This window comes from Podarcis tiliguerta (genome assembly GCF_965153285.1).
Source record: "Podarcis tiliguerta genome assembly, chromosome: 18".
Lineage (NCBI taxonomy): Eukaryota > Metazoa > Chordata > Lepidosauria > Squamata > Lacertidae > Podarcis > Podarcis tiliguerta.
Window position 1 is genome coordinate 3,409,633 of NC_139551.1, and position 13,309 is coordinate 3,422,941.

General features: G+C 47.8%; 1 protein-coding gene across 1 annotated transcript in view; it reads left to right on the forward strand.

The window, feature by feature from the left end:
* The first annotated feature begins 443 nt into the window (after positions 1–443).
* EFNA2 (ephrin A2) overlaps positions 444–13,309 on the forward strand; it is a 182,254-nt gene continuing 169,388 nt past the window's right edge. Inside the window, exon 1 of the mRNA XM_083421970.1 lies at positions 444–465. The gene's annotated coding sequence lies outside the window, so the exon portion shown is untranslated. The remainder of the gene's footprint in view (positions 466–13,309) is intronic.

The window sequence follows — 13,309 nt, forward strand, 5'->3', positions numbered from 1 at the left end:
CTCCTTGCTTCTCGACCCTCGGACCCCTGACTTTGTGACTCCTTGCTTCTCGACCCTTGGACCCATGAGTTCGTGACTCCTTGCTTCTCAACCTTCGGACCCTTGGCTTCCTGACTCCTGGCTTCTGGACTCCTGTTTCTGCTCCCAGCCCGCCATCTTGCCCCCGGTCCCGACGTCCCCAGCCGGGACTTTGATCGCCCGTGAATCGGACCATGACAGGGCTTATGGGGGATGCAGTATAAAGGCAAGACTGCCCTAAGGCTTTCCCGTGAGCAGAGCACCATTGCTGTAACCACTACACCACGCTCCCTCTTCCCGCCACGGTCTCGCCTCCTGCCATTGCCTCCTGCCAGACTTTCCCTCTCTCGTTTCCCCCTAGAAGTGAGTTGTCTCGCCTGTGACTGAAACACACTTTGGAACTGTCAGCCGAGCCGGCAGAGAGCCCTCGTTAGCATTTCGCTCCAGGTAAAAGAATGGATTTTCTCTGCTGATAAATTCATATATTTATAAGCTCTATATTTGCTGAAAACATGAGAGAGAGAGTGGGGAGGAAGACTGGCTCTTGGAGAGCAGGAGGCAGAATGGTGCTTTTTTATTATTTTATTTTTCGTCTGGGAGATTAAAGGTAGACTCTTGTCCCCCTGGCACCAGAGTATTTATGCTGGCTGATGTCTCCTTCCCAGGAACGAGAACTCCGGGTCGCGGCGGATAGTTTTATCAAAATGTCAGCTCAGTGTGCATTGGCAGTTGGGGGGAAGAAGAGAGAGAGAGTGCAGAATTCCATGTTAGGGATTATTAGGGACCGGAGTGAAGAAACAACTCCATACAAATCTGACGTACGGATGTATTTCGGAACGCCATAGATGGCCTTGCACGTCCCATCTCACAGAGGACCAGAAAGCGCTTCAGAGACAGTGGTCTAAACCACTGAGCCTCTTGGGCTTGCCGATTGGAAGGCCGGTGGTTCGAATCCCCGCGACGGGCTGAGCTCCCGTTGCTCTGTCTCAGCTCCTGTCAACCTAGCAGTTCGAAAACACACCAGTGCAAGTAGATAAATAGGTACTGCTCCGACGGGAAGGTAGACAGCGTTTCCGTGTGCTCTGGATTCCGTCCCGTTGTGCCAGACGCGGTTTAGTCCTGCCGGCCACATGACCCGGAAAGCTGTCTGTGGACAAACTCCGGCTCCCTCGGCCTGAAAGCGAGATGAGTGCCGCAACCTCATAGTCGCGTTTGACTGGACTTAACTGTCTAGGAGGTCCTTTTACCATATCCAATGTTAGCCAAACTGTGAGAGTAGATCCACTGAAATTAACTGGCGTGGCTACTTTAGGCCCGTGAATTCCAGTAGAATTTTGTTGGGTCATTCCTGCCTTGTAGGGCGGTTGGTCTAGGTGACCCAGTGGGTTTCCAACTCTAATATTTGATTATAAGTCTCAGGGAGCCCAAACTATTGAGGCGATGGTGGACCGCGTCGGCTTCTTGGAAAGGGAAAGGCGAAAGCGTTTGCGGCTTTTAAAAGCCAAATATAGAATCATAGAATTGTAGAGTTGGGAGACACCAAGGTTCAAGTCCTCCCACTCAACCAGGGCCAGATTTAGGTCTGATGAGGCCCTAAGCTACTGAAGGTAATGGGGCCCTTTCTATGTCCAGCTGTCCTTTGTCAACAACAAATGGTCGCTGTTTTTTGTGTGTTGAATCTATGCTATATGGTAATTGATGGACCTAATAGGTATCTAAAGCCATTTGTACATGAAGCTGGTCTGTGACCGTATTAATAAATTCATTCATTCATTCATTCATTTGTACATGTTGCTGTATAACCAGTCCATGCAGAATGTAGGCACCCTATATATAGAAAGGAACAAAGCAGTGATATTTTAGGGAGCAGGCTAGCAGGCGGGGCCCATGACTTACACCACAGGAACCTATGCAACACAAAACACTGTTGCTGGATGTAGGTTTTATTTTGTTTTTTATATTTTGGAAATGTACATCCAGTCCCCCCCTTAATTTTTTTCAGCCCCCCCAAGAGAGTGGGGCCCCGAGCTACAGCTTGTTCAGCTTATACGTAAATCCGGCGCTACGCGACTCAACCAGAAGCTCGCTGGGTGTGTCACTGCCTTTCAGCCTAGCCTACCTCTCAGGCTTGTTTGTAGGTTTTTTTTTTTTTAAAAAAATATTTATTAGAAGTTTAATAGTTACAGGGGAAAAAGGGGGAAAAAACAATAAAAAATTTAACAAACAATACATCGAAAAGAAAAAGAAAAAACCATACATCAAAACAACAAGAAAAACAAAAACATTTAAAAACAAATCCAATATTTCCATATCTTTACCTTTCATTTGTTTCATCGACCTCCTCTCACCTCCCTTTTTTGTATTCTAGTTCAATTAGCTATTTCAGCAAATCCTTTCCATCTTTCTCAATTTTTTGTTCTGTAGTTTATCCTAACCCAATCTAACTTTAAATTTTCCACTTTGGCCCATTAACAATCAATTTTTGCTTAATTCTTTATAACATTTCTGCTAAAACCATATACCTTCATTCCAGCATTCTTCTAACATTCCTTAATTTTGCAGTATTTCTGTAAATATACTTTGAATTTTTTCCAATCTTCTTCCACCGACTCTTCTCCCTGGTCTCGGATTCTGCCAGTCATTTCCGCCAATTCCATCAGCTTCATCTGCCATTCTTCCCGGGTGGGTAGATCTTGTGTCTTCCAATTGTTTGTAGGGTTTAAATGGGCAGGGGGAAACCCACGTACCCCACCTTGAGCTCCTTGAAGGAGAAAGGTAAAAATATGTAGGCGATCAATCAACAACTTCAATTTTTGTTGCCTGCTAAGCCTCCCCAGATGTTTAGAAAGCTGGTGCGAATTTTAATACGTTTTCCTTATTTACTTTTTTTTCAAATCATTGTTGTTCATTTTTCTTATTGATAATTTTATTGCTTTGCCTTTCTTTGGTAAACTGCTTTTTTTGTGGGGGGGGGGGGGGAATACAACCAGGCAGTATGTAGATTTTATGAAATCAACTAATAAATAATAAGTTTTCCTCTCCGGGGCTCATTTTTGCAGCCCTTGAATTTAAAATACAGGTGTGTGTGTATATATGCAAAATAGCAGCTGCGCTGGTTAAAAAAAACAGGGTGGGGTGGGGAGTAAGGTAAGCCTCCTAACCAGTGCTTTTTTTTCTGGGGGTACGCATACCCCTAAACATTTTGCGAATCTCTGTACTTTTGTCCATTTACTGTCTTTATTTTTCCCAATTTGAACCTCGAAACAGTGATTTTCTTGAGTCAAAATGAGAGCACCCCTAAACATTTTTTTTGGGGGGGGAAGGCCCTGATCCTAACATTTCCCCAACTCTCCCCGAAATCCACCTCCCCCCTCTCTATATTTTGCTCGGAAAAGGGGAAATGTCTGTAGCAACCGCAGGAGTGCAAAGTGAAATTCTGGACGGTCAAAGGAGAAGGGAGACGGGGGCATGCGGATGAGAGAGGGGGAAAATATGTTAGGGATCTAAAGGCTTGGAATTAGAAGAATTGGAGCGAAGGGGGGGGGAGTCCAAAGAGAGTGCAAAGGGGGGGGGGGTTAGAAGGGAAAGACAACAGAAGTGGGAGACCATGGGGACTTCCAGAGAGGGTCTTAGAAATTCAAAGCAGCCTCGCATAGACTCAAAAGCTCTGTCATTCAGAGCTCCAGGACAAGAGATCACCGAGCCTGGAACCAGAACAATGCCAAATTGTTCCGGGAAGGTGGGAAAATCCAGGGTCTCAACGCTCTCCGCTCAGACCAGCGGTTCCGCTAGTCAAACAAGCGTTCCACTTGAATCGATTCTGGACACCGCGTTAGCATAATCCGGCCCCCCTCCACCCACACCCGGCCCCCCGTCTCGCTATGACAACTTGAAGGAGAATTCGGGGAAGGCCGGTGAGTGACAGCCGACGCCGCGCTGACAAGGCGAGAAGATTGGGGGGTGGATTGGACGGTTGTGTGTTTTTTTTGGTTTTAAACCAAAAGACTTCGTATAAATAAAAACGCATCGTTTTTGTCGCTTTCGGAAACCCCGAATTTTTCTTCTGCAACTTTTCTTCTCCGCTGCAAAAATTCGCCTGTCACTGCTGTGGCAAGGTTGTGTGGCAGCCGGTTGCAAAATGGCTTGCTTTGTGGTCTCCTTCTGTTCTCTCGGCGTGGACAGGCCTCAACCCCCCCCCCCCAAAAAGCCGGTCATTCCTCTCTTGGCACAATTCCCCCACTCCACACACACACACACACACACACACACACAGGATTTCCCTGCTGTTTGACAGGCGCAAATGAGAATCGGCATTTTACGCCTGCCGCGGGGAGGCGAGGAGTGCATATCCGGGTGCTGCCCCCCCATGTGGGAAACCGGCCTTGTCCCCTGCCAATCTTCCCCCGGCGCCGAGTGCGTCGCAGTCCGGAAAGACATGTACCTCTTGTGTAAATGGAGGAGAGGCAGCTTTGTTTGCGGCCCAGAGGTCAAGAGGCCCCCTGCTTGACAACATGTTGATGGTACCTTGGAGAAGTGAGGGGGTCACACCCCACTGTTTCGCCGCAACGCATGGAGAAGGCTGTGCTGTGCATCCCCAGAGCCTCGTCCGCCTCCCCAAAATGAGGAGCGTAGAACGGGTCAAAGAGGTCCCAGGTTTAATCCCAAGCAGGTAGATCTGGGAATGTCATTGTCCTTTATCATCATCATCATCTTCTTCTTCTTCAGCGATCCCTCATAGCTGAAGAAGAAGAGTTTGGATTTGATATCCCGCCTTTCACTCCCCTTCAGGAGTCTCAAAGCGGCTAGCATTCTCCTTTCCCTTCCTCCCCCACAACAAACACTCTGTGAGGTGAGTGGGGCTGAGAGACTTCAGAGAAATGTGACTGGCCCAAGGTCACCCAGCAGCTGCAGGTGGAGGAGCAGAGACGCAAACCCAGTTCCCCAGATTACGAGACTACCGCTCTTAACCACTACACCACACTGGCTCTGAGTAAGATTGTCTTCCATAAACACGGTTTTAACAATGAGTCCGTAAGTGACTGCGGAGGCCAATTCTGGATCCACATGTCCTTCCACATTGGGGACATAGGTCTCCGGGCGGGAGTTGATCACAACATGACCAGTCCAACAAAGAATCCTTGCTTCAACATTGGTGATCTTTGCTTCTTCCAGTACACTGCTATTAGCTCACCTGTCTTCCCAAGTGATGTGTAAAAATTTTCGGAGACACCGTTGATGGAATCTTTCGAGGAGTTTGAGATGGTGTTCATAAGTGGTCCACCTTTCACAAGCGTACAGTAAGGTTGGTGGTGCAGTAGCTTTGTAAATGAGCATTTTGGTTTCCCTGCAAATGTCCTGGTCCTCAAACACTCTGCACTTCAGTCAGGAGAATGCCACACTCGCAGAGTTCAGGCGATGCTGGATTTTGGCATCAATGTGAAAGGACTGTGGAAAGATAACTGCCCAGGTAGGAGAAGTGATTGACACTTTCCAACGTTACACCATTGAGTTGGATTTCTGGCACGGCAGAGGGGTTATTTTGTACTTGTTGGTGCAGCACTTTGGTTTTTTGGATGATGAGCGACAGGCCAAGCTTTTCGTAAGCTTCTGTGAAGATATTTAGGATGGTTTGGAGGTCATCCTCTGAGCATGTGTGCACACACATGCACACAGGAGTTTTATGGATCGATGGTCTTGTTAGACAGTAAAATTCATGTTGAAGTGCTGTTTTAGGGGTTGTTTTTAAAAATCCAGAACGGATTAACCCATTTTGTATTACTTTCTGTGGGAAAGAGCACCTTGGTTTTGGAATGCTTTCGTTTTGGAATGGACTTGCGGAACGGATTAAGTTGGAGAACCAAGGTACCACTCTCTGTGTGTGCGCATATACATAATATTTGAAGAGCTGTCACCTGGAAGATAGAGCAAGCTTGTTTTCTTCTGCTCTGGAGTAAAGGTAAAAGGTAAAGGGACCCCTGACCATTAGGCCCAGTCGCGGACGACTCTGGGGTTGCGGCGCTCATCTCGCTTTACTGGCTGAGGGAGCCAGCGTACAGCTTCCGGGTCATGTGGCCAGCAGGACTAAACCACTTCTGGCGAACCAGAGCAGCACACGGAAACACCTTTTACCTTCCCGCTGGAGTGGTACCTATTTATCTACTTGCACTTTGAGGTGCTTTCAAACTGCTGGGTTGGCAGGAGCAGGGACCGAGCAACGGGAGCTCACCCCGTCATTGCGGGGATTCGAACCACAGACCTTCTGATCGGCAAGTCCTAGGCTCTGTGGTTTAACCCACAGCGCCACCCGCTTCATATTTAGACCACCCCTTTATTCAGAACGAGGAGGACCAGAACCTTGGTTGTTGTTTAAGGGAAGGGACAAAGCTCACTGGTAAACCATTCTGCCTTGCATCTAAAAGGTCCCAAGCTCAACCGGCAGCACCTCCAGTTACAACTGGGAATCCCCCCCACCTGCAAACCTGAAGAGCTGTTGCCAGTCAGGGTAATAATAATAATAATAATAATAATATAATATAATAATAATAATTCCTACAGATTTTTTTTTTGGGGGGGGCGGTGAAAATACAAAGATCTGGGTTTTTTATTTTTTAAAAAAACCCATGTAGTAACTAGTAATCACAGTCATAATAATAATTTATACCCCACCCATCTGGCTGGGTTTCCAATAACCTTCAGAGTTCCCAAATCTTTACAGTATGCTACGGGTACTTTTCAAAACTGCTTTCCAGCCATTGAACCCTGAAACAATTCTTCAGAACCCTCGGTTTTGTCTCCTTCGATTCCTACAGATTTTTTTTTGGGGGGGGGGGGAGGCGGTGAAAATACAAAGATCTGGGTTTTTTATTTTTTTTAAAAAAACCCATGTAGTAACCAGTAATCACCTGCAGGGGGTGCAGTTCCCATACATTGAGGAACAAGGTCCCAATTTGCAGGGCAGGGGGAAAGCAGATCGCTCTTCTGTGGAGCAATTAAGCAGAGGTTAAGGAATTATTGCGAACAATTTAAATTAACGACCTTAATAAAGGTGAGTGGACCTGGTGAGATCAAACATTGCTTTTTAAACAAAACACAAAAACAAAAAAACCCAGAGAATTTTTCTTTAATGTGCCTGGCAAATTATTATTCCCCACCCCACCCCAAACTTTGCAATGTGAAGCTTTGATTTCCACCCCGCTCTCATTCCATTCCGTTCTGCACATATTAAGGCTCAAAATATGAAATCTATTAATTGGACTGATTCAACCAACCCATCTATTGATGGCGTATTGCGGCTGTGATCCTGTGGGGAGCAAACTGCACTGAACAGTTGTGGGGCTTAAGAAGGTAAAGGGACCCCTGACCGCTAGGTCCAGTCGTGGACGACTCTGGGGTTGCGGCGCTCATCTCGCTTTATTGGCCGAGGGAGCCGGCGTACAGCTTCCGGGTCATGTGGCCAGCAGGACTATGCCTCTTCTGGCGAACCAGAGCAGCGCACGGAAACGACGTTTACCTTCCCGCTGGAGCGGTACCTATTTATCTACTTGCGCTTTGACATGCTTTTGAACTGCTAGGTTGGCAGGAGCAGGGACTGAGCAACGGGAGCTCACCCCGTCATTGCGGGGATTCGAACCGCCGACCTTCTGATCGGGAAGTCCTAGGCTCTGTGGTTTAAACCACAGCGCCACCTACCTCCCCCCCCCCAGTAACATGGTTGCATGCTAATGTCAGTAGCCTTGATTGACATTGAAAGAAAATAGCTTCATAATCGGGGTGGCTGATGTGATTGGCACGGAAATGCCATTTACCTTCCCGCTGGAGTGGTACCTATTTATCTACTTGCACTTTGATGTGCTTTCGAACTGCTAGGTTGGCAGGAGCAGGGACCAAACAACGGGAGCTCACCCCGTCACAGGGATTCGAACTGCTGACCTTTTGATCGGCAAGTCCTAGGCTCTGTGGTTTAACCCACAGTGCCACCGCGTCCATTAAATAAAATGTTATATATATATATATATATATATATATAAAGAGTTGTAGAGTTGAAAGGAACCCCCAAGGGTCATCTAATCCAACCCCGTGCAATGCAGGAACCAACGCAGGAATTTGGTTGGAGAAAAAGCGAGGAGGAGAGGATGTGATAGTGTGAAATGATGCCTGGCTTGCAGAAATTGGAGAGAGAGAGAAGCTTCTCTCTAGAACTCCTAGACATGCTGGAAGACCTGGGGCAGGTGAAAGAAAGTTCTTCACACAATGCATTGCTGAACTGTGACTATCGCTCCCGATTTTGGGTGGCTTTAGAAGAGGGAAACATCAACTTTGTTGGACTGCCCATGTTGTGCGGATGCCTGATTACCGTCTTCCAAAGCAACTACTCTACTCCGAACTTAAAAATGGAAAGCGTAATGCTGGTTGTCAACAAAAGAAGTTCAAAGACTCTCTCAAGGCAAATCTTTAAAAATGTAGGATAAACACCGACAACTGGGAAACAGTTGCTTGCGAGCTCTCAAGTTGGAGAACAGCTTTGACCAAAGGTGTTGTGGGCTTTGAAGACACTCGAACTCAGGACGCGAGGGAGAAACGTGCTGAGAGGAAGGCACGCTTGGCAAACCCTCACCGGGATCGACTCCCACCCGGAAACCTATGTCCCCACTGTGGAAGGACGTGGGGATCCAGAATTGGCTTCCACAGTCACTTACGGACTCACTGTTAAGACCGTGTTCATGGAAGACAATCTTACTTGGCTACGAGGGATCGCAGAAGAAGAAGAAGAAGAAGAAGAAGATGGCAAACATAACTGAAGGCAGCCATGCTCCTGAATGCCAGTTGCATTCACAAGAAGGGAGAGTTGGTCTTGTGTTCGAATCCTGCTTGCTGGTTTCCCACAGGCCACTGTGAGAACAGGATGCTGGACTTAGAAGAGTTGCCGATCTGAACCTGCAGGCTCCTCTTATGTTTGACATACGTCTACCCTTCTTTTAAAATCAGCTAAGACTCTAGTCCTCATCGTTGCGAACAGAGAAGCCCAGGGGGCCGAATCGCCCCCATTCCTGTCCTAATAAATCATAGCACTGAAATCTCCCTTCCCTCTTTGCTTGGCTTTCTCCAGTGGTTACCTCCGCGGCTAATTTTCTGCCAAGCTCTTGAAGCGAATGGCTTCCTAATTGCTTCATCTCTCGCGTAAAAAGGAGGAGAATAAGGAGAAGGAATCCTTCCATTGTAACTCATCCTATCGAAGACACTCCTTTCCTTTGTCGCGGCCTATTATCGCCACGTCTGCTTTCGCTCCCTCTTCTCCCTTCTCAATCCACCCTGCTCCTGTCCCGGGTTCCGCTCGCTCGCTCCGGAACGACTAATTAGAAAACGGGCCCTGTCTCGGAAACCCTCGGCCGCAAACGACAAGTGGCGAGGGGGGAGAGAGAGAAAAAATCAATTTTACAGTTACAGGAGCAGAATGAATGGAGGCGGCGCGTTAAGAACAGGCGAGAGGGAGAAAGAGATACCTTTGCCGGCATGTCGAAGGTGCTAAGAGGGAGCAGCTGTGTGGAATCTGATAAGCTGGAAGACACTGGCGCAGCCAGGCACAGGCCGGCCCTATCGTGAGGCAAAGTGAGCCGGCTGCCTCGGGTGGCAGGTTGCTGAGGGTGGCGGTGGCAGCAGCAGCCCATTCGCCCTCACAGTGGCGTCCCCAAAAGAATAATGGAAGCTGTAGTTAGTTAAGGGTCCCGATCGCCTCTCAGAGCTATAATTTCCATAGTGGCTTTAACAATCAATCCCCTTCATTGGAAACTATTTTACACCTGCCCTGCCCTTCCTTACAGTGGTACCTCGGGTTACAGACACTTCAGGTTACAGACTCTGCTAACCCAGAAATAGTACCTCGGGTTAAGAACTTTGCTTCAGGATGAGAACAGAAATCGTGCTCCGGCAGCAGCAGGAAGCCCCATTAGCTAAAGTGGTGCTTCAGGTTAAGAACGGACCTCCAGAATGAATTAAGTACTTAACCCGAAGTACCACTGTACTTTCCTCACAAGGTAGATTTCCCTCTGAAAGTTGGCCTATACAGTGGTACCTTGGTTCTCAAACTTAATCCGTTCTGGGAGTCCGTTCGGCTCCCAAAACCGTTTGGAAACCAAGACAGTTTCCAATTGGCTGCGGGAGCTTCCTGCGTTCAATCAGAAGCCGTGTCAGACATTCGGCTTCTGAAAAATGTTCGCAAACCGGAACACTCACTTCTAGGTTTGTGACGTTCAGGAGCCGATTCGCTCGACAACTAAGCCATTTGAGAACCAAGGTACCACTGTATTTACATCTTCTCCAAGGCCACTTAGTCATGCAGATTCATTTCAGTGGGTTCTACTCCGAGTAAAGGTAAAAGATAAAGGACCCCTGGATGGATAAGTCCAATCAAAGGCAGCTATGGGGTTGCGGCACTCATCTCGCTCTCAGGCCTAGGGAGCTGGCCTTTGTCCACAGACAGCTTTCCGGGTCATGTGGCCAGCAGGACTAAACTGCTTCTGTTGCAATGGGACACCGTGATGGAAACCAGAGCACACGGAAACGCCGTTTACCTTCCCGCCGCAGTAGAACCTATTTATCTACTTGCACTGGTGTGCTTTCGAACTGCTAGGTTGGCAGAAGCGGTGGCACTGTGCTCCAAACCACCGAGCCTCTTGGGCTTGCCGATCAGAAGGTCGGCACTTCAAATCCCTGTGATGGTGCTGAGCTCCCACCATTGCTCTGGCCCAGCTCCTGCCAACCTAGTAGTTTGAAAGCACACCAGCACAAGTAGATAAATAGGTACCACTGCGGAGGGAAGGTAAACAGCGTTTCCTCACTTCTTCCTTTTAGCTGTCGGGGTTGATTCTACCAACGCTCGCTTTTCCCCAGATCCCTCTCAAAGTGTGGGTGAGTGCACTTTTATTTTGGCTCAGGGCTGATCCCAGGAGGGGGGGGGGGGGGAGACGTGACGAGAGCAGGTGGCCTCCAGAACACTCACTCAAAAATCCAGAGAAGCCCAAAGACCTAGATATAGATTTGTGGCTCCTGTTCCAGAACAATGGAAGCGAATTATGGGGAGGAAAACCCTCAGCCCTGACACACAGCTTTTTGTCTACAAAAATGCATCTAGTCCAGCGATGACTTGGGATGGAGGAGGGATTTGATTCATTCGACTGAAAGCCGAATCGATAAAATTTGCACCTCCTGAATCAACTCGCAAACCTGAACGCAGCCAGCCTCCGAAATGTGTTCATCTGCCACGTTTTGCAGTTCCCCAGCCAAGTAACGTTTCGAAAAAATGCATATGGTGAGGGCAAAGTGTGCCTGAAAATGAAAACATTTATAAGAATAATAATGTACAAATGTGCATAATGCTTTGCAAAAATGTGCACCATTGTCAAAACCTGCAAACAACAACATCATGCTGTTGAATTTGCTGAAAATTCTGGGAATTGTTATGGTTTTTTAAAAAAGAAAACTAGCAAATCGCTGCAAAACGTGGAAAACAGATTGAAGGTTGGAAAAATGAGAAACGGACATATCTTTCCATCCTCATTGCAAAGTTTTGAATAATTATTTTTACATTTATTATTACATGGTCATTTAAAGTGCACTTTAGATGGCCCCCCAGCACCCCAAGGCTGCAACTGCTGATCTTCCCTGGCTAGCTGAAGAGTACCGTACTTTTCGCTCTATAAGACGCACCAGACCACAAGACGCACCTAGTTTTTGGAGGAGGAAAACAAGAAAAAAAATATTCTGAATCTCAGAAGCCAGAACAGCAAGAGGGATCGCTGCGCAGCGAAAGCAGCGATCCCTCTTGCTGTTCTGGCTTCTGGGATAGCTGCGCAGCCTGCATTTGCTCCATAAGACGCACACACATTTCCCCTTACTTTTTAAGAGGGAAAAAATGAGTCTTATAGAGCAAAAAATACGGTATTTAGGGATGCATTTGGTTGCCAACACCTCCCCATCCTATGAACTAAGTTCCACTGTTCCGACTGCCGCTCTCAAGCCATAACTCTCCCGTTGTTTTTTTGCTGACAGCGGAAAGGCAGCGTTTCCCCTGAGGGATGAGATACAAATGCTTCTGGGACGCCCAGTCCATAAGAAAGAGATTCTCCCGCCCTCAGCACTCCCTCCCTCTTCCCTCCCCACAATGGATGGTGGCTGCGTTGCGTAGTGAGTGCTTAGAGAACCTCCTAATGTACTCACCGCCTTGATTGATTTCCTGGAGCAGCTCTGCTCTCTGTAGCGCCACAGAGAAGCAGTAAATCTGGGCCGGCAAGACAGCGTACTTTTCCGGGGCCTGCCACCGATGCCCCGTGGAACTACAGCGAGTCTTTTGCAAGCACATGCACACATCAGAAGACCTCGGGGCCGGATTTAGATTTGATGAGGCCCTAAGCTACTGAAGGGAATGGGGCCCTTTCTATGTCCAGCTGTCCTTTGTCAACAACAAATTGTCGCTGTTTTTTTCTGTTGAATAAATGCTATATGGTAATTTATGGACCTAATAGGTATCTCAAGCCATTTGCACATGTTGTCATGCAACCAGTCCATGCAGAATGTAGGCACCCTATATATAGAAAGGAGCAAACCGGTGGTATTTTAGGGAGCAGGCTAGCTGGCGGGGCCCATTTCTCACATCACAGGAGCCTACACAACACAAAACACTGTTGCTGGATGTAGGTTTTATTTTGTTTTTTATCTTATATTTTGGAAATGTAAAGGTAAAGGGTAAAGGGACCCCTGACCATTAGGTCCAGTCGTGGCCGACTCAGTTGCGGCGCTCATCTCGCTTTATTGGCTGAGGGAGCCGGTGTACAGCTTCCCCTGAATGAGGCCAAACTTTGATTCCCAAAATGTTTAGGGGTATGCGTACCCCTGCACCCCCCCCCAGAAAAAAGCACTGATGATAATTTATTACTTATACCACACCCATCTGGCTGGCTTTCCCCAGCCACTCTGGGAGACTCCAAAAAGAATATTCAAAACACGATAAAACATCAAACATTAAAAACTCCCCTAAACAGGGCTGCCTTCAGATGTCTTCTAAAAGTCAGATAGTTGTTTCTCCTTGACATCTGATGGGATGGCGTTCCACAGGGCGGGCACCGCCACCGAGAAGGCCCTCTGCCTGGTCCCTTGTAATCTCACTTCTCACAGGGAGAGAACCGCCAGAAGGCCCTCGGAGCTGGACCTCAGTGTCCAGGCAGAACGATGGGGATGGAGATGCTCCTTCAGGTATACTGGGCCATTTAGGGCTTTCAAGGACAGCACCAACCCTTTG